Source organism: Aethalodelphis obliquidens, unplaced genomic scaffold (genome assembly GCF_003676395.1).
Source record: "Aethalodelphis obliquidens isolate GAN/ISIS:26980383/991018 unplaced genomic scaffold, ASM367639v1 scaffold1, whole genome shotgun sequence".
Lineage (NCBI taxonomy): Eukaryota > Metazoa > Chordata > Mammalia > Artiodactyla > Delphinidae > Aethalodelphis > Aethalodelphis obliquidens.
The window spans coordinates 9,219,590-9,238,709 of record NW_020837945.1 but is presented as its reverse complement, the minus strand read 5'-3'; the positions used below and the strand labels follow the sequence as shown (position 1 = coordinate 9,238,709).

Below are 19,120 nucleotides of genomic sequence, written 5' to 3'. Positions count from 1 at the left end.
CTTAACACCAGTTTCCACTTTGATACTACTTAGTCCCATAGGCTGCCAGCTTTCCCCTTGCCTTCTCCAGCCTTGTCCCATTCCCATCCATTCTCTGTTATGGCATCAAAGGGCTTTTTCAGAAATGCAAATCCGATCATGATATTCCCCAATCTAATCCTGCCCAATGGCTCTATGTCACCAACCAAGAACAGCTGGAACTACTCAGTGTGTCTTCCTGGCTGCCCCTTCTGGCTGCTTCCCTCCTGCTGGGGCCAGTGTTTCAGCCCCATCCAAGCCTCTGCATGTGCGTTCTCCCCACCTGGACCACCTTCACCCCACCTCATCGCCAGCGGAGAAACTCCTTCTCATCCTCCAAGGGCCAGCACAAGCATTCCATCCTCCATGAAATGTGTTTCTTAGAAACACTCAGCTTTTAATAAGGAAAGACATTTGAGTCAGTACCTTCTTCGGAGGAGACAGGAGAGTGGTCTTGACCTTGGAGAGAAAGTTACACTCAACCTCGGATAACCTGCATCTGTGCTTTTTCTTTCATCCAGTTCCCATAACGAATGAAGAAGCGGACTCGGCACACCAGGATGAAAATCACATTGATTTTTACTACTAAAGCCCTAGGAAAATAAACACGTCATGGAACCAGTCAGAGCTGGCAAGATCTCACAGGAAAATGCTCATGGCAACAAAAAATACACTTTGATATTTTCTGCCCTTGCAGAATATTTTTTCCACAGAAGTGTGTCTTTCACTATCATCACGATCCCCAAGAACTTGGGGGAAATAAGATGGTTGGATTGAGGGCCCACCCGAATCCAAGATGATTTCATCTTGAGACACTCAATTTAAGTACATCTGCAAAGACCCTTTTTCCAAATAAGGTCACATTCACTGGTTCCAGGGGAATGCACCTTCTGGGGGACCACCATCCAACCTGCTACAGACAGCATGCCTCACTCTGATTGAAACCTTATCACCAACACCCCAGTTCTGAATCCGGGCCGACCACACTGCTTTCCAATTGTGGTTTCATTCCCAGGTAGCACGACCTCTCTGGAGTTCCTGAGACTTCAGCCTCTGCAGTTATATTTCTTGTGGGAAATCAATGGACTGGAATTCTGGTTATACACTTGAGTCTCATAATTGACTCAAGTGCATAATTTCACTTGAGTGAAATAATTGTGTATCTGTGCTAGAGAGAGAAGAGCCCACCTCTTAGTGTGTCAGCCCAATACTATTCCTGAGCCTGCAGACCTGGAGCCCAACTGAAGCCTGGGAAATTAAGGTAATTTTCCTAAGGTGAGCCATCTAGGGAGGCCCCTAGAGAGACTGCCCGCCGGCCATTCCACAGATGACCTTCCCTTAGGCCTGGCCAAGTGAGGACATAGAAGCAGAGAGGACCAGAGTTCCTCGGGGAGCCTGTAGTCCATCCAGGTCTTTCCACCCAGTTTTGTGCTGACTAGTGGTTTGGCCCTTTGAGTCAGTCTTCCGGAAGATAAGGAGTGGGGCCAGTCAAGATGGCAGAAGAGGTAGTGAAGGACCTTGAAGACCATGCTGAGCCCTAATGAACCATGTCAGTGAGCAATGCCCACTGTCCAAACACAAGCAGCCAGGAAGCCATGTCTAAGAAGCACATACCTCCTGAAGTGGAATTTGACATGCAACCTCGCCTCCTGGAGCAGGGGATGCCATATGCCAGCTGAAATCCTACTTTCAAAGCTCTCCCTTAGCTACTATCTAAAAAGTCAGTAGAAACAGATCTACACAGAGCCTTTTTTTTTAACTGAAGTATAGTTGATTTACAATGTTTCAGGTGGACAGCAAAGTGATTCAGTTATATATATACATATACTTTTTCAGATTCTTTTCCATTATAGGTTATTACAAGATATTGAATATAGCTCTCTGTGCTATGCAGTAGGTCCCTGTTGTTTATCTATTTTATCCACAGTAGTACACAGAGACTTCTTAACCTATTGCGTGCTGCTGGTTTCGTTATTGCTGTGGGTATTTCTGCATGATTTCCAACAGATCTGGCTTCTTGGAGAAGCTGGTAGTTTTCCAGTGATTAGAACTGTTCTCCATGAGAGGAAAAGGATGATAAACTGAGATCTTAAATGTCACGGTGACACTATGTGTGTGTCCTCAGAAAAACATTTCTGCTGAGAGATAAAAATCTTCTGGATGCTTTTATCTCTGAGCTTCTGGCAACTGCAGAAATTCCCTCATGGAGCACGTGCTCATTACCAGACCACAGACACTGAAACAGGGAAGAAGGACCTGATGTGAAAGGACGGAGGGAAGGGCAGGTTTGTGGGACCTGAGAGACAGAGCTAGCAGCAAGGAGCTCAGCGGCTCTGACTGAAGCGATCCCGGATTATGCTTTCTGAAGTTCATTTAACTTAAATTTACCTTCTTCTTTATGTGTGAGGTACAAGGGCCTATACTGAGTGTCCTGCCTGGCTTCCCTCCATTTTCTGTGCCAAAACTCAGCCTAAATGCTGTGTCTTCCCAGTCCCCCATCAATTTTGGCCAACCAAGCGGAAATGCAGAGGCGAGGAGTTCCAGCACGTTCCTGCCCAGTCTCCTCCCAGGACCTACCTGTGTCCCCAGACATGGATGAGAGGCTGTCCAAAGGGACAGTGGTTTCTGGAGGCAAGAAAATGGCTTACCAGTATGAAGGGGCCAGGGAGAGGGCTGTGCATGTTTTGAATTTCATTTCAGACCTAACCTTCCCCTCAGTCTCTGCCTAATAGAAAAGAAATAGTGAAAGACTCACAGACTTAGGGAACGAATTTATGGTTACCGGGCAGGGGGAAGGGCGAGGGGAAGGGATAGTTAGGGAGTTTGGGACTGACATGTACACACTGCTATATTTTAAATGGATAACCAAGAAGTCCCTACTGTATAACACAGGGAACTCTGCTCAGTATTATGTGACAACCTAAATGGGCAAAGAAATTGAAAAAGAATAGATGCATGTATATGTATAACTGAATCACTTGGCTGTACACCTGAAATTATCACAGTGTTAATTATAACACTGTTAATCAACTATACTCCAATATAAAATAAAAAGTTTAAAAAAGAAAGAGTGAAACATTCTGGAAAAGATAAGCAGTGGAATCATTAAGTGCTTACTTTTAGGAGCAGTGTTCCAGAGACATATACCCTCACAGCTCTTCAGACAGGAAATAGCAATATAATTTCAGGAAATATCAATGATCTTCATGGCTTAGTATTTCCTGTAAAGGCGTAGAGAAAAGGGGGGAAATGACATACTCAGCTTGCAAAAACTGCAGCTTCTAAAAAAAAAACTGCAGCTTCTAACACATGCCAATTCTTACTTATCTAAAGGCTTCAAAAGTCAACCCCAACGTGAATAGAGAAACACCCTTGGTTGAGGACTGTGTTTATATTGGTTATTTACAATATTCTATCACACTGACACTCCAAATGCTAAGTTTCCTACAAGGATTTTGGAATACGTCATGTAAACCAACGACTAGTTTATAGTAGATATTTTTGCTACATTGAAGAGTTTTTCACTCTCAGGTGACGATCAACCAAGAGCCTTAAGGGACAACTTTTTTAAAGCTGTCTGCCTTTTTAATGGAAGTTTGCTTTTTCGAAGGTGAAGTACGCTGTTCTTTATGACAGCTTTGTTGACACCAACAGAAATTCAAAGTAAAGCTCCGAAAGTGAATCAGGTAGGATTACCTACATGTTCTTGGAATTCAGCTCGGCTTATGGGAAATCTGTCAATTATTTTCATATTCCATTTCCCAGGAAAACATAGTCCATGATCAACAGAAGCTCATTATCCCAGAGCAGCCAATCAAGGAAGCATACCCTGTCACCAGGTGAGATACGGCTACATCTGGGTCAACATCATGAAGAAATACATCATCATCGTGTAAACATGAGCAGTTTCAGGAAGACAGCCTTTGCATTCCTGCCTTGTGTTTCATCGAAACCAGGACACGGAACTCACGCTTCCAGACACAAGTCAACTCTGCTTTGACCCTTGCTTCCACCAAGTTCACCGACACTTCAGGAAAGCGGAGAGTTGCCGGGATGAAACCAAAGAATCTTCTGGCAACCCCCAAATCCTGCCCCTGACAGCAGCCTATACAAAGTGAGTCTGAGAAATGTAATACATCTTAGGAATGCACCTGAAAAGCAGCAATATTATATCCACCAGGGGAAAAGTCTTCCTGGGGATTAGTGTGGGCTCTGAAACTTGATTCTTCCCAAGCTTTCATAATTGTTATCCCAATTAATGGCACTGCAGACACCATTCTTCTATTCCCAGGTACAATCATGTCACATTCTTCTGAAGCTCACAAAGCCATTTCCTTCAACACTGCCCTCCGGGAGGGAGACTTGAGGTTAATGACCCTCCACAGAAGACTATCGTTTACGTACTGTACAAGTGCATCTTCTCTGCATTTCAGTCATGCCCTGACCTTGGAGAGGACGATGGAAAGGGGGATGCCTGACCGCCTTCCCATTTATAAACCGATTATTTTCCTATTGGCACCTTCATTCTGCAATCACTGACATAAAATCTTTTACCAAACAACATGTAAGAAATGAGAAATCGATTGGATTTCTAAAGTTTGCTTTGAACTCAGCCATTAATAAGAGGTTCTTTTAAGAAGAGAAGTCTATAGAAGTGACTCCACACCAGAACCCAGCTGTGCTACTTTCCGAGGAGATGCGGCCACAACCAATCGAAGCGTAGAAACTCTTAGTCATTTTTAACTGAATTGACAGAGAAGTACTATTTTTCTACCAAAAAAAAAAAAAAAGGAAGGAAAGAATGCTTTCATGTAGATCTACGCAAGCTAAACTTACACCAAAAGCTCACGCAAGGTCAATGAATAACAAAGTTTTCTACTCCCACCACAGACTCCTTGCCATGACGTGGCCCTCCCAATCTTCCCCAGAGGGCAGCTCGGCTGCTTCCTTTCTCTTCTGCAGGTCTTCATCCAAATGCCACCTTCAAGGCAAGGCCGTCCCTAATCACCTGTTGACAATTGTAAAGCCTCTGGCCTACCATGCCCACCTGCTTTCTCCACTCAACTTTCCTTTATAGCGCTGCTATATCTGAGATTCTCTACAGTTTGTCTAGTCCTTTATTCTGCCTATTGCATGTCTCCCCTCACGAGAAGGGATGCTCTATGAGGACCAGGAGAGAACAACAATTCCTGAACAGAAATCATCACAGAGCAGACACTCCGTAAATATAATAAGATGTTTAAAATGGAAAGTCAAAACAAAATCGCCCAGCTTTTTGTCGCTCTCCGGCATTCAAGATGTCAAAGCGAGGACACGGTGGGTCCTCTGGTGTGAAATTCTGGATTTCCTTGGGTTTTCTGGTTGGAGCCATGAACAGTTGTGCTGACAACACAGGAGCCAAAAGTCTGCGTATCATCTCTGTGAAGGGGATCAAGGGACACCTGAATACACTTCCTGCTGCTGGTGCGGGTGACGTGGTGATGGCCGCAGTCAAGAAAGGCAAACCAGAGCTCAGAAAGAAGTGCTAATTAGACAACGGAAGTCCTACCGGAGAAAAGATGGTATGTTTCTTTATTTTGAAGATAATGCAGGAGTCGTAGAAAACAGTAAGGCGAGATGAAAGATTCCGCCTTTCACAGGACCAGCTGCAGAAGAACGTGCAGACTCGTGGCACAGGACTGCATCCAATGCTTGCAGCATTGCATGATTCTTTGGTGTATTTGTAAAAAAATAAAAATAAAAATGATTTGCTCCCCCCCCACAAAATAAAAATAAAATAAAATCGCCTGCCACGAACAAGTAAGCACCTTCTCTCCACTAAGGTAGACAGTATGGTGAAGCCGTTGCCCAGAGAGCCGAGGACGAAATAGGAGGAGAAACACTGCTCATGCCCTGGCACATTGGATACTAAGCCTTGTGCCTTCCATTTCACCTTGGAGCCCTGATCCCTGTGCACACCTCCACCTGAGAGACTAGAGGGAAGAGTGGAGACATTCCCTCTGGTTTCCAGCTTGCTTGTCAACTCACTGGTGAGTTGTATCCAGGACCGACTTCCCGGGAATGCAGCCTGCATCATGCCACAAGTCTCCGCACTTGGAAGGGACCCTATGTTTGGTTTAATGCTCTGCTGTCCATACCTTGAAATTCTTAATAATTTTACCTTACAATTTGTCTTTTATAAGTGAAATTCAGTGGGACAATGGAAGATGCATATGAGTAGAGGAGAGTCATGAAATAAAGGAAAAACCTTCATGTTTTAGACCTTTAATGGCACTTTTCCCTACCTTTCAACAAGCAGCCCCATTTTCACTTTGCACTGGGCCCCAAAATTATGTAGTCGGTCCTGGTTGTATCCATGTTATTTCTGGAGAGCAACAAAAACTTTCTAAGGTAGAGGAAATCCATTCTGTCCTATATGGTCTGTTCTCCCAGCTCGAAAGCAACGTGGTCATCTTTTTGGCTGGCAGTGACCCTCATCACCAAGCTTAGATTCAATTAAAGTAGAAATTAAGGATAGCATTTGAGGCAATGAGTTGATTTTGGAAAGAAAGAAAAAAATAAAGAAAATCCTGTTATAAAAATAATTACTGAAAATGTTAACAACAGTAGCTTGGAAACTCTTTTTGTTGTCTGAGAACTTTTCAAAAAGTTTTTTTGTTTTTTTTTTATTGTTTTTTATTTTTTTTTGCGGTACGCGGGCCTCTCACTGCTGTGGCTTCTCCCGTTGCGGAGCACAGGCTCCGGACGCACAGGCTCAGCGGCCATGGCTCACGGGCCCAGCCGCTCCGCGGCATGTGGGATCTTCCCGGACCAGGGCACGAACCCATGTCAGGCAGACCCTCAACCACTGCGCCCCAGGGAAGCCCTCAAAAAGTTATTTATTGAAATCATATGACTATATCTACTACAACTACACCATGTACGAAAAGCAAATGGTTTAATCCACCTCTTCCTGGGGAAGAGTAGAGATTAGTGACATTACCCAAAGAGTCTCAAATACTGGAGAGAATCTGGCCATTCGACAATGACGCAAATTAATAAAAGGCAATGCTCATCTTTATTTTCACAACTTCCTAATTTTGAGAAAACTCTATGAACTCACAGGTTAAATTAAAATAAGAAAAAATTTAAACGAGCTGCTAAAAAATAAAAGTTAGATGGGTCATTCATAAATTAAATGCTAATGACACCCAAATTTGGTAACTTGCAAGAAATAAAATAGTTTAACCTCATATTCCCAAATGACTAATATTTTTCTAATAGCCAGCCCTTCCCTATGTCTCTATTTCCAGGATGCTGTCAAAGAAGATGCAATACCTGAGCTGTAAAATCAAACACCTGTAGGGGTCAGACACATAACACAAATGTGTGACTCCGATTAGATACAAGATAACAGAGGAGATGGGACAGTAAGAACTGCATGTGTCCCTTATAAAGAAGTGTTTCATTTCGTTTTGTTTTGTTTTGAAGGGGGTCTGTGTTAGTCTGGGTCTTCTGAAAAGCAAAAACCAAGAGAGGATTAAACGTACGAGTAATTTATTAAGAGAAATACCTATGAAAGAACATGGGAAAGGAGCCAGTCTCCAAGAGGTGATGGACCGTGATGCAGGTCTGACGTGAGGGAAGGAGAGAGGGAAGGAAGGGAATTTGCATGGATGCCTCCTGGGCTCCCTGGAGCTCTACAGAAAGTTCGCCAAGGCCACTGGGGGAGGCCTAAAGCCACAGTCAGAGGCGTCCCATCTCTCCCAGAAATGGACCTGCCTCAGTTTCCTGCCTCACTCAGCCTTGGAAGGCATGGCCTCAGTACCAACCAGTGATGGACTTCAAAGCTCAGAAGCTGGGGCTTCTGAGAACCACTGGAGATATGAGGTCATTCTCACGGCCCTCAGGGTGCCCACAAAACACACCTGCAGACCAGCAGTTTGAGACTCTTCCTGGGCCCAGCTTACAGTTACTTTCTTCATTCTCCCGACATCTCTTCCTTGATGAACCACTGTTGTCTTTCTGTGTCTATACATCTCTTCAGACACAAGGAGAGTTTAGTCATCCAGTTCAGAGGCATTGAAAGGATTCATCAGTTGAAAAACAGGACTTGCGCCGCTAGGAGAAACATTTTCAGAACCAGCTGTCCTTAGAGATCTGTTGGAAGTCAGTCACTGAAGTTGCCTTCAGGCCAGAAAAGTTGGATCAGGTATCAGATTGTTCCATGTCCCCACAGAGGTCACGGTGCCCTTTGCTGAATGTGGTTCCAGAACCAGAAAAGTTACGTAGGAACAACCAGCATTTTTTTAACCAATTAATTTTATACCAGTGTTTGAAACATAAAGGAATCTCTCACCCTCTTCTTTTTATACAGAAAAGTGTTCCCCTTGGGAAAGTTCCAATGATCCCACAGTTCCTCCCATGGATACAGAAATAGCATCAGTGTTACATTTAAGAAGTTGAGAGACAAAACCCTGAGTACTACCAGACCCAGGGCCTGCAAAAATATTAGCAGCAGTGTTGCCACACAGCAGGGCTGAAAGTATCATGGCTGTATCCCAAGGGGGCCTCAAGTCAGCAAAATTATTCTGCTGAAGGACTGAAAGAAAATAAAGGAGAAAGCTCCCTGTAAATACAGAACCAGTGAAGAGAACAAAAACAAAAGGGCATCCTTTTAAAAACACAAATGAAATATGAAACACGAAGGAAGATTAACAGCTAAGCCCTCACAGGGGGGAACCAGAAAAAAAGGAAACTTTGTTGTTGACATGTCCAAAATGCCACCTGAGAAAGCTGAGTGCAAGGGGCCTATCAGGGGGAAACGATGGTCTTCTTCAAGATCTTTTCTCTAAAGGATCCAATGCCCCTAAAATAACATGTCATGCATTTTGGGGAAGAGATGAGTAGAGAAATACTTTGTCAAGAACTAACATGGGGTGATTGCCAGGGAGCAAGCAGACGACTGAATAAAAAGGGGAATGACAGTTATATGAAGGTATAGATTGAAGAAAAATCATCTAAGTGTAAACTTAATACATGTACATTTTATTGATATAAGTTATGCTTCAATGAAGTTGAAAAATCTTAACAGAAAAAAAAAAACTAACATGGGGTATAGAAGAATAAAAATGTGAGACTTGGGTGTGAGCCACATTTTACTGATACTGTTAACCAAGTGTGTGGTTACACCGTGTATTCTAAAAATGGAATTGTGACATGATCTGTGTGTTGCCTTTCCAGGTTTACCACCTTCTACTAGGACATTCAAACATCCTCAAATCCATCCTGACCCCCAACAAACAGCCTGCCCTCATGTTTTCTTTCAGGAAATGGCAGCCCTGTCTATTCTGGAAACCTATCCATGTTGGAAGACTTCTCTTCTCCAGCCTTATACAACCCATCATCAAGACCTCTCGGTTTCACTTTCTCTTGACTCCATCTGCTTCTTGTAACCATAACCTCCACCCTGGTCTAAACGAAGGTCACTTTTTTCCAACTCTCCAGAGACAGCCATCCAACTGGTCCCCTTGATTCGACTCTTTCTCCACACCCCCCGTCCTTCTCCAAAGAACAGCCAGTGACCTTCCCAAGACATAAATGGCTCATATTGTTCCACCGTAGTCTCAACCTCTCCGGTGGCTTCCAATTCTGCTTTACTTACAAAGACCCTCATCCTCAATATGCCCGACAAGATCTTCATGTGTGTAGCCCCCCTTGCTAATACATCCACCCCATCTGCTCAGTCCCTACACAGCATCAACGCCGCCTTCTTCTGGTTCTTCATATACTGTGCTCTTTGTTGCCTCAGAGCCTTTGCAAATACTGTTCCCTCTGCCCCCATCTCCTCACCTCTTCCCTCCAGCATTTCATGGAGTTCAGAAGGATTTTCCTCAAGAAAGCCTTCCCTGCCACATCCTTGACTAACCCGTCTCAGAATAACTGAGGTCCTTTTCACACTTTTTGTAGCATGATTGCCATTTTAGTGTATTTATGGGATGATTTGACTAATCTCTGTCTTTATATCTAGAGTGAGGCCAGGAACCATGTCTGTTTTCTCAATTATTTCCCTTGTGGCTAGTCCAGCACCTGGCACAGAGGTGAATAATTGTGTTGGATGGATGGATGGATAAGTACAAAAATATTATAAATGCATAAACCAAATACATCTTTCCAGGGGCGGAAATAAATTTCCAATGTAGATAAACACTAATGGGTAAATATACCACATTTTCAATGTTTTAATTGTTTTGAATAGGTAATACATTTACATGCTTCAAATCTAAAAGATATCCATTGAGAAGATTTGTTCCTACCTTGTATCCTTCTGTTCCATTCTTCACCACCCCTATAAGGCACCTACTAGCATCTTATATCCTTGTATCTTCACGCACATACAAGCAAATACATGTTCTTAGTTTCACTTTTTCTTACACAAAAGAGAGCATACCATACACACCGTCAGTTTACCGAGAGCTTCTTACTCTTCTGCACAGGTGTGTGGTAGTCTGTTTATTTAACCCTTCCCCTCCTCTCTTTCTTTTTTTTTTTTTTTTTTTTTTTGCTCTTTCAAACGAGACTGCCATGAATAACATTGTGCATGTGTCATTTTGTATGTGTCCAGGTCTGACTGTAAAGTCCACTCCTGCAGAAGGAGGATAGCTGGGTCAACGTGTAAATACACTGGTAACTTTGCTAGATTTCCATCTACATGCATTTTAAAATCTCATTTTAGAAATCTATAACTTCGAAAAAAGGTACGTTAGGAGAGAGTGGGGTAAGCCTTAGAGCCAGAAATGTCTGGCTTCGAATCTTCACTCTATTATTTACCAACTATGTTAGCATGGGTTAGATCACCTCTCTGAGCCTGTTTTGTGGCTTCAAACAACTCCCAAACCTCCGTCTGCAGCTGAGACTCTCCTCACTTGTCCAGTTGCCAACTGGATACCTCCTCCTGTATGCCCCACATCCTTAAGTTGCCAATATTTAAAACAAAACTCACGATCTGTCACTTAAACTGGATTCTATTCCTGCGTTATCCAGTCATCCAAAGACACAGAGACCTGAGGGGTTTCTTCTGCTCTTTCTCCTTCTACCCACAGTTCCAATCCAGTCATCAAATCCTGGTCATTCTTCTTCCCAAATCTTCTGGAATCTGTTTCTTCCTTTATTCTCTTTCCATCTGTCCCATTTTCGTTGTTCATAGCTTCCCAACTGGACGATTACAGAAGGGACCAGGCTAGTTTTTCTAACTCTGGTCTCAGGGCCTTTTAGGACAATGTCGCTAACCGGTTGTAAAGGGATCATTCTAGAACACTAACCAGGTCTTGTTTCTCCCTGGATGAAAGCCACTTGTTGTCCTCCACCTTCTGGGGGCAGGTGTCTAAATAAACAGCATGTAAATTGTATGAACCTCAGCTTCACCTCCAGCCCCTCGCCTCCAGCCCCGCCAGCCTCTCACCCAAACAGATTTCTCTTTGCACAAGGAACTCTTCCCGTATGTTTTTCATTCATTTATTCATTCAGCAAATATTTCTGAGTGGCTAAGATGTGACATTTATCCTTTAATTTAAAAATATATATATATGTCTGGCACGCCTCAGACTACTGGACCCCCAGAAGCTTCATTGGTGCAACAGATCCCTGAATTTTCATAGGGTAAATCTCCCAGCTCTGCTACACAGGTGTCTTGCTAAGGCAGTATTTCTCAACATGGCACTATTAAAATTCGGGGAAAGACAATTCTTTGGTGAAGGGTGAGGGTTGTCTCAAGTATTGTAGAATGTACATCCCTGGACTCTACCCACTAAATACTAGTTACTCATAATCCGTCATTTTTAACAACCAAAAATGTCTCCAGATATTCTCGGGTGTACCCTGGGAGTTAAAATCCCTTGATCGAGAACCCCTGTATTAGGGCATCTATGATACCTGCAGCACCCTGATCAGTAAGTCCAAGTACCATGATGTCATTAATAGGTGGGCAGAATGATGTTCGGTAGCATGTCAGGATGAGCAAGGTCCCAGCAGACGTGTAGACAGCGAATGTATACTGCTGCCCTTGCCATGTGAAGGCCAACCACTCTAGATTCTCCCCGTTGATGGGGACTGAGAAAAAAGCATGTGCTAGATCAGCAGTCCCATAACCAAGTTTGAGAATATGTGTTGATCTTCAACGTTCAACACATTCAACACATCTGGTACAGCAGCTTCAAAAGGGGTTATCACCTGAATAAGTTTAAGGTGGACTAATAACACCTGCCGTAATTCATCTGGTCATTACAGGGATGCAATGGGTAAACTGAATGGAGATATTATAGGAATCACCACTTTGCATCCCTTATGTCTTTGATGGTGAATATCTGTAATTCTTCCCTAGGATGCAATATTATTTCTGATTACCTATCTTGGATAATGGGGGAAGAACAGTTTCAGATTACTTTTATTTGGTCCTTCCTACCATAATGTCCCACACTCCACAAGTCAGAAAACCTACTGGGAGTTCTGCCAACCATTAAATATATCTATCCTACTCGGGAATCTGAGAAATAACCCCAGGGTAGTTTTGTGGACCCAAAGAGCCATTATAAAATGGACTTTGGGGAAGACTTAATTTGTCACCTGGCCTCCTAAAGCTGCTGATCTAACTATGGGGCCAGTATGTGGCATTTCAGATACCCTGGTACTACTGTCAGCTTAGACCTTATATATAGTAGTTCTCAAAAGGTCTGGCTAGTCCCCATTCCGTAGCACTAGTTACTTGGGGAAATATCTACAGATCCCTTGAAGGGGAGGATTAGAGGAATAAATTTTCACGTATACTAGTGAGAAATAGTAATGTTCTTCTCCAAGAGGACCTCAGCCTCCCTTAGAATCTACAGATTCTAGATATGTAAGTTGACTTAACATTTGAAAACCAAGCAAGAAGTGACTGATGCAGTGACTGATGTGACCACTGCAGTGACTGATGATAACAGTCCTGCATGATAACAGGATGATAACATCCTGCTCTCCAGGTTTCATTTTTGTTATTATTATACAATTTTAACAACACCCTAGTCAGCTGTCCATCCGTCTCCTGTCTAGAAACACCACAATCTGTTAGTCATTGCCACAAATCTCTGAAGGTTAAGGCACCCTAACTGCTACTCTGTGGTGCTTCCGGTTATAATAAGCATGGCTACCTTTGCCTCTGGTGGTTAAGAGCTGCCACCTAGTCTTTTAATTGTGGAATCTCATTACCCCCATTGACATTAAGGAGTCTATGGCAACGTTTACCACCATTAAGCTCAGCCTACAGAAGACAGACACCAACCTCTCAGAGATGTCAGTGAGCCCTTAATTTGTGACTTTGTATTGCCTTCAGAGGACGTGTCCTCCAGTCTCTTTCAAGAAACAGAGTGGGCTTCCCTGGTGGCGCAGTGGTTGAGAGTCCGCCTGCCGATGCAGGGGACACGGGATCGTGCCCCGGTGCGGGAAGATCCCACATGCCGCGGAGCGGCTGGGCCCGTGAGCCATGGTTGCTGAGCCTGCGCGTCCGGAGCCTGTACTCCGCGACGGGGGAGGCCACAACAGTGAGAGGCCCACGTACCGCAAAAAAAAAAAGAAAGAAAGAAAGAAACAGAGTTAAGTGGAGGGTTCTTAGGTTTTACACAGTAAATCCATTCTAACATTCCCAACTCTTTGAGTCTTACCCTTTCTTCACACTCCTGCACCTCCACTTTACCAACTGTAGGCCATCATCCTGCCTAAATGTCGAGGAGCCACCCCTACAGACCAGCTCCAGGTGACCATGACAATCTAACACTCTCAAGACCCACTCCTACCCATCTTTGCTGGTGCACATTTGACAATCCCTGTATGTCCTTTGACACATAGATTGTTTTCCTTGGAGCGGAGAGCTGTGATCAGACCTGACTCTGGCTATTACCCAGGAGACAACAAGAGATGATAGGGACCGACAGTGAGAAAAACAATGGTCAGATGTGAAGCATCTCCTCTGGGAGGTCACGGTGGGATCCCCTGGGAAGGGGAGGCTGATCCCTTCAAGTCACTGGGACAGCTTCTGCCAGCCGGGAAGCTTCAGGCCATTTGGGATCCAATATTCTCAGTCTCAACCAGGCAAATGTCACCATCCAAGGGTCCCACTTCTTTCCTCATCAGGGAATTTCCTTTGACACAGAGGAGCCGCTAAGGCTGTACATTTATTCTTTATGTTTCTAACATCTTATCATAGATCCTGCTTTAAAAGTCTTCTGCCTTGCAGCTTGAGGAGATGAGAACCCCCTTTACAGCTACCGCGGGAATACCCTGGCTTTCAAAGACAGGCTCAAGATAGCACCTATCGTTTTTTTGCAAGGCTTCCAGAGCCTTCAAAAGTGATTACCGCACATCACCGTCCTAATATTTATTGCCTCAAAACGGATTGAGTGCCGAAGTGAAATGATATCCGCACACTTTACCTCCACTTCACCCTTGTCCTCTTTAACTTCGGATAAAGGCTTTAGTAATCGTGACGCTACCACGTGTGGAGGGTTGTCACCACGCACTCACCACTGCCAAAGTGTACCAGAGGGTCTGCTTTCTAGAGCCAACCTAGGTTCCCACTCTGTTGGCCCAGGTTCTCTAGACAACAGACCCTGGGGCATATGTTTATTGGCTAATACTTCACTCAAAGGTGTGATCCTAGAGAACGGGGTGGGGGAGGGGTAGAGCAGCGAGGCAGGGGAGAGGGAGCCCAAATGCACGAGGGCAGGGAGCCCAAGTGCACGAGGGCAGGGTACTGAGTCGGCCAAAGCTTTGTGACAGCCTGGCTGATTGTGCAGCCTCATGTGGTGTCTTCAGGAAGGTTGTAGGAACTGTTGCATCTCAGAACAGTTTCTGAAGAGAAAGGAAAAAGAACTCATTGACCAGCTCCTTCCTATCTGCCGCCTCCCACTGGGTGAAGTTGGCCCCAGGAGGTTTTCATCTCTCCACATTTCCAAGATGTCCCAGCCTCCTCCGGGGCGGGGGCCTCTTCTTGCTGGTCAGGCTGCATGGAGAGTGGCAGCTGCAGTAATCTGACGTCGTGACCACAGGAACAGAGCAAGTCATTGCTGGCGCAGCTCCAGCCAGTAGGCAAGAGGGAGGTGCAGATCTGGGCGGGTACAGAAGCTGAGTCTGGCACAAGCCGTAAACACTACCCTTGCATTTGGATTAAATAATGTCAATGAGTTGGATCTAAAGGAGGTCATTTCAGCACAGACACAAGATACAATAACATGCGAAATCTTTTCCTATCCTTTTCAAATTCATGTCCTTAGATTTTTTTATTTTTTTAAGAAAGAAAGCTGTATAGCAGCTAAGATGTTGACATTTCCTTAATACATTCATTGAACTTGAGAAACTAACCACAGATTTTCAGGGAATTCTACCTGTTTAACCAAGAAAGTTAATGTAGGAAGCCAGAAATGTTTGAAATTATAAATTCTATGCCACTGGGCACAGTCTAACAGCTCACTACTGCTATTCTGTCAGATGGATTTTTTCTCTAACTAGTCAAATTGCATAAATTCTCCACTTCTATTTGTACTTTGTAGCCAAAGCTCCTTCAGCTTCTTACAGCCTCACCAACTCTCCAGCTGAAGGATGTCTCTGACTGCAGGGCAACTCTACCTGTGTGCTGTGGGGGAAGAGCTGACTTGTCCGAAACTACAGTTTGGTAAAATACAAGACAAAGGGCTAGAGAGAAAGGAAAGGATTTTTTTTTGAAGTCTCCCATTTGCACTAACCGTGAGCCAAACTGAATTCGAGGGACTTGTGTATTTTAATTGTAAAATGTACTATATCTGACTTCATTACAGATTCTGCTCTTAAAGTGACATCATATTTTATCTGGACTAGGAAAATTGTTCTTTAAAGATACTGCAGTGATGAGGAATATGGGGTTAACAAACTACTATACATAAAATAGATAAGCAACGAGGATTTACTGTATAGCACAGGGAACTATACCCAATATCTTGTAATAACCTATAATGGAATATAATCTGAAAAAACAAAAAAGAATCACTATGCGGTACACCTGACACTAACACAATATTGTAAATCAATTATACTTCAATTTTAAAAAAAAAGGTACTGCAGCAAATTTCTTATTGCTAAGTGTCATTTTGTGATATGAAGAATCACGACTTATTTTATCTGTTTTTTACGTTCAAATCTATCCAAAAATCTTTCAGGACAATATCCCTGTATTTCACGTCGAACTTAGGGCATACTATCCAAAACATGCTTCACTTTTGTATTCAATGAATAATACAATGCAATACAGACCGAAATCAGGAGGTAAAACAAAAATGCATTCGATGGCATGAGGGCAAATTTGCCGTGGCTGCAACGTCTCCTGTCACAGCCTACCCAACGTGCTGTCACCATATCATTCTGGTTTTGCGTTCAGTAAACCAGCAGTCTCGTGGCATTTGGATGCCGAGACAGGGCAAAGTTTAGAGCATAATCTTTCATTTTAATCTTCCATCCTCATGAGATGTGACGCATATGCAGCTATCTTTGGACTGCTCGGCTTCCAAACGTCCACTCCCTCCCTGCACGGACACAGGCCCACAAAGGAACGAAATTGATAGTTCTGAAGTAGAGAGAGCCCACACAAAGTTAACCAGCAATAGGAATATGGAGTGGTTTGGGGGCTTTTTCCCCAATAAGAATACCCTCTGTCAACATGAATCTTTTAGACGGGATCAGAAAGGGACTCCCTTAAACATCCAAGCAAACAACAGGTACCCTTGGTTCCCAGCCACAGCGCCCTCTGCTGCGTATCGAAGAGGGTCCACCACAGAAGCATACTTTGCTTTAGACTCAACTATTTTTCAATTTATTCACTTTCTGGAGTAAAATGAGGAAGAAAATTACACAGTTAAGAGCCATGTAGGAAAAAAGACCTCACACAACAAAGGTATCCACTAAATGCTTGGTCAATGAATGAATGAATGAATGAGTCAATGAACGTATCTGAGCATGACATGGCACAACAAGCATTTTTTTGAACCTCAGATCCTATGTAACCGGTCAAAGCTTTGGTCAGTTAAACTAAGCAATGTCCTTTTTTTTTTTTTATTTTTTTTTTATTTTTTTTTTTTTTTTGGCTGTGTTTGGTCTTCGTTGCTGTGCGCGTGCTTTCTCTAGTTGTGGCGAGCAGGGGCTACCCTTCGTTGCAGTGTGCGGGCTCCTCATTGCGGTGGCTTCTCTTGTTGTGGAGCATGTGCTCTAGGTGCGCGGGCTTCAGTAGTTGTGGCACGCAGCCTCAGTAGTTGTGGCACGCAGGTTCAGTAGTTGTGGTGCACGGGCTTAGTTGCTCCGCGGCATGTGGGATCTTCCCGGACCAGGGCTCGAATCCGTGTCCCCTGCATTGGCAGGCGGATTCTTAACCACTGAGCCACCAGGGAAGTCCCAGCAATGTCTTTTTAATCTCTTTCTAAAAATACTATAAACAGCTATCACACTTATTTTAGAAGTAATAATACTAAAATATGGAAAATAAGAAATGGAAGTTCCCAAAGTCCTATTCCTGAGAGGTTATCTCCCTTAACAGTTGGCTGCATATTCTTCCAGGTTTTTTTTCCCATGCATATATAGAATATACGTACATATTTTTAATAAATGGGGTCCTAAACTGCATACTATTCTGTAAGTCTTTTTTTTTTTTTTTTTTTTTGCCACACCACATGGCTTTCAGGATCTTAGTTCATCCACCAGGGATTGAACCCGGGTCATGGCAGTGAAAGCACCAAGTACTAACTACTGGACGCCCAGGGAATTCCCTGTAAGTCACTTTTTAAATCTAGTACTAACTACTGGATCCCCAGAGAATTCCCTGTAAGTCACTTTTTAAATCTAAGTCTCTATTACAGACATTTTACATGTCAGAATATATAGTAACTATATCTCACTTCTTTAAATGCCAAATAACATTCCATAAGTCACTTAACTTACCCCCTATAGATGAAGTATAATTGTAAAGTCAAAAATATAGGCACTTTTTAAAAACAGATATTGTCAAATTTGTCTCTAAAAAATTATACCACCATCATCAATACTGAGTACTGCTAGCCTTCTTAATACGTGTAATCTCATGGAGAAAATGCTATTTCATTGTTTTAATTTGTATTAATTTGATTATCAGTAAGGATAAGCATCTCTTCTGCTTATAAGCTATGTATACTTTTTCTTCCATGAATTGCTTTTTCATAACCTTCGTCCATTTTAAATTGGATTGTTAAGTGCTTGCTTACTGATTTGTAGGCACTTAGACACTTCTTACACTAACCTTTTTAAATTACACAGGGTGAATATTTTTCCCAGCTTCATATGCTGTTTTTAAATTGGGTTATATAGCTTTTAGTTACATAGAAGAGTTTTCCTTCACTGTTATCAAATATGTCATTCTAAACCATTTGACTTATGGGCCATATGTCATTTCTTTTAATGCTTTGCTCACTCCAACATAATGAAAATATTTCCTATGTACTTACTAGTATTTTAAAGATTTTTCTTAAGGTTTAGATCTATAATCATTTCAGATTCACTTTTGTATGTGATATAAGTTAAAGATATAACTTTCTTTTTAAATGTTTTATTTCTTAAATCTTAGCTTATTTTTTAATTTTACCAAATTACAGCCAGATGTGTAAACATAATTCGTTCAATAATTTATCCTTTCTTCACTGATGTAAAATGCCTCCTTTATCATATACCAATTCTCCATGTACAGTTGAAGGCTTTACGAGCAAAGACTAAGGTTTTCAGGAGAAGAAGCAATTCTGCCCAAGACTGCAACACGGAAACCCTGGCTGAGTCTCCAGCCTGCCTGGTCTGCCCTGTGGAGTCTGGACTCAAGACAGTAACATCAGCTCTCAGTATCCTGTTCATCTCTTGGTCTACTCCTGGGCTAGCATCTCACTCTTTTAATTACTGTAACTTTATAGTTCATTTTCACATCCAGAAAAGTAAGAATCTCCTTCATTCTTCTTTTTGAAAAGTTTCTTGACTCTTCTAGAGCATTTGCTTTTCCAGATTAACTTTAGAATCAAATCTGCGATAGTACAATCATACACATTCTGCCTTGGAA

General features: G+C 42.9%; 1 protein-coding gene and 1 pseudogene across 2 annotated transcripts in view; one reads left to right on the top strand and one right to left on the bottom strand.

Annotated features, from left to right (window-relative positions):
• The window catches only part of SETD4 (SET domain containing 4), a 219,920-nt gene that overhangs the window by 107,734 nt on the left and 93,066 nt on the right, over positions 1-19,120 (bottom strand). For both annotated transcript variants that reach the window (XR_003431588.1, XR_003431589.1), the window contains exon 13: positions 3,136-3,239. The gene's annotated coding sequence lies outside the window, so the exon portion shown is untranslated. The remainder of the gene's footprint in view (positions 1-3,135; positions 3,240-19,120) is intronic.
• LOC113617355 (60S ribosomal protein L23-like) lies at positions 5,291-5,772 on the top strand (annotated as a pseudogene).